The 2668-nt window shown below is 36.7% G+C and overlaps 1 protein-coding gene across 2 annotated transcripts in view; it reads left to right on the top strand.

The window, feature by feature from the left end:
- Positions 1 to 2668, top strand: part of LOC106874821 (whirlin) — a 17394-nt gene that overhangs the window by 9015 nt on the left and 5711 nt on the right. Inside the window, exon 1 of one of the 2 annotated variants that reach the window (XM_014922691.2) lies at positions 444 to 859. The exons of the other annotated variant lie outside the window; for it this stretch is intronic. The gene's annotated coding sequence lies outside the window, so the exon portion shown is untranslated. Of the gene's footprint in view, positions 1 to 443; positions 860 to 2668 lie in introns of those variants that run through there. 2 annotated transcript variants of the gene reach the window in all.

The raw sequence follows: 2668 nt of genomic DNA, 5'->3' as shown, positions 1-2668 counted from the left end.
TATATATATATATATATATATATATATATATTTGTATATACATATATGTATATATGTATATACAAATTTGTATATACATATATACATATATGTATGTGTGTGTGTGTATATCTATATATCTATCTACATACATGTATGTATGTATGTGTGTGCGTAAGTAGATATTCTAAAGGACGATGGATGAATAGCAAGGGAAGCGAGGGTTACAAAAGTGATGGATCTGCACTGTTTGATTGCTGTCAACCACAAAGTATTTGATACGAAACAGATACAAACACAATGAAGCCGAGAGCGAAATGTTAGTTGCAGTATTAATCCCTCGACATTGGATTAACAGAAGAGTGTTTAAAATTCTTAACAAATAAACAAAAGCAGTAATCTCAAACAATAATCCCACAACATAATACTGATTGATAATGATAATTACCTCAATGTATTTGGACAGATTAAGGAAATCCACCATGAATGAAATACAGTGTTTAGTTATATTCAAGAAGTCACACATGTCCAGTAGATACATAGAAAACTGTTCTAAATTATATATAAAGAAAAACCTGTTATTTTAGGGGCCACTGGAATTGTTTTTCTGAATGTCCTAATTTTCTGTATGACTTTAACACATCAGTCCTGAATATAAAATTATTCAGATGACAAATTGAGGAACAAATAGATGAAGATGTGATGTCTGCCATTTACTCAAACAGTTGCTACATGTTTCTGGATTCTTGTATTTTAAACATTGTTTTCTGTTCTGTTGTTTCGTTGATGACACTTTATAAAATATCAATGCAACAACCCACCAAAGGATTTTGGAAATCTATAAAGGACTAAGACACCGTTGTTGTGAATATTATTAAAGGTCTGTATCTTCTTCATATATTATTGTCTTTCCTAACATTAGCCCTTCACACATGGCCTCTCCAAAATAGCAGTGCCTCTCTCCACAATGCTACGTCTCTATAATAGTACCTCTCTACCACAGTACCTCTCTCTACAACAGTACCTTTTTAGCACAGTACCTCTCCACATATGTAGCTCTTCATAGCTGTACCCCTCCACAGCTGTACCACTCCAAACAGCACCTCTTTGCTCAGTAAGACCCCCCCCCCGCAACACACAACAGTACCTTCCTAAGGCAGTACCTCTGTACAGCTGTACCTCTCCATTATTGTATCTCTCCACAGCAAATGATTAATAACACCAATGTTTGTATCAACAACAACACCAACAAAAGCAGTTTCAACATTAACAACATCAATAATAACAGCAACAACATTAACAGATTACAGTGAATGTTGTTGCAACAATAGAAATATTGACAAAAACTACTGCTACTACTACTTCAAAGTGCGGTGGGTGTTTGAATTTGAAATGTCTGATGTCTGTCCCGCATCAAACACAGATTTTCTTCATCTCCTGTAATATCATTCTTTCTTGCTTTGCAAGGTTCATCGTTGTCTGCAGACTTCCAGAACATTTCTTGTGACCATTCTGAACGGATGATCAAACTCGTCTCTCATTCAAGTTGCACAGATGGATCTCTCTGATACTCCCACCTTTGCACTTTCACTGTTTTCAAACTTGCAGTAGCACTTTCGGCTAAATTTCCTTTGTTCAAAGCTCAATGTGGCTCCCTTTATTATTTCTAAGATATTAAATCTGAAAAGGGATGAAAATTAAGGGAATTACCAGATGTTAAAGTTTTCCGAACAGCATCTATGTATGTATGTATGTATGTATGTATGTATGTATGTATGTATGTATATGTGCAGATTTGTATGTTTTATGCATATATTCTCATGCATATAGTTGCATATCTAAACATGCTCATATATATATTTAAATGATAAACTTCTGGAAACTTTTACAGATTTTTACAGTTCCATTGATTACTTGGATCTGTAGTCTTCGAATTAGCTTTCTCCTTTCTGATTTTCAGAAGCCTAATTTCTCAAGATTGGTATTTAGACAGTGTGTTACACACACACACACACACACACACACACACACACACACACATATTCTTTTATTTGTTTCATTTATTTGACTGTAGCCATGCTGGAGCACTGCCTTTAATCGAACAAATCGACACCAGGACTTATTCTTTGTAAGCCTAGTGCTTATTGTATCAGTCTCTATTGCCAAACTGCTTCGTTACGGGGGACGTAAACATACCAACATTGGTTGTCAAGCAGTGATGGAGGACAAACACAGACTCAAAGATACACATACACACACACACACACATGGATACATACATACATACATACATACTGTGTGGTAAGAAGCTTGCTTCCCAACCACATGGTTCCGGGTTCAGTCCTACTGTGTGGCACCTTGGGCAAGTGTCTTCTACTATAGCCTCAGGCCAACCAAAGCCTTCTGAGTGGATTTGGTAGATGTAAACTGAAAGAAGCTCATTGTGTATGTGTGTGTATGCGTGTGTGTGTGCGCGCGCGCACGTGTTTGTGTGTGTTTATCCCCCAACCATTGCCTGACAACAGATGCCAGTGTGTTTACGTCCCCATATCTTAGCAGATATCTTACGAGACCGATAGAATAAGTACTAGGCTTACTGAGAATAAGTCCTGGGGTCAATTTGTTCGACTAAAGGCGGTGCTCCAGCATGGCCACAGTCAAATGACTGAAACAATTAAAAGAATAAAAG

This window comes from Octopus bimaculoides, chromosome 2 (assembly GCF_001194135.2).
Source record: "Octopus bimaculoides isolate UCB-OBI-ISO-001 chromosome 2, ASM119413v2, whole genome shotgun sequence".
NCBI lineage: Eukaryota > Metazoa > Mollusca > Cephalopoda > Octopoda > Octopodidae > Octopus > Octopus bimaculoides.
The sequence above is the reverse complement of the archived record's forward strand: the minus strand, read 5'-3'. Positions and strand labels throughout refer to the sequence as shown.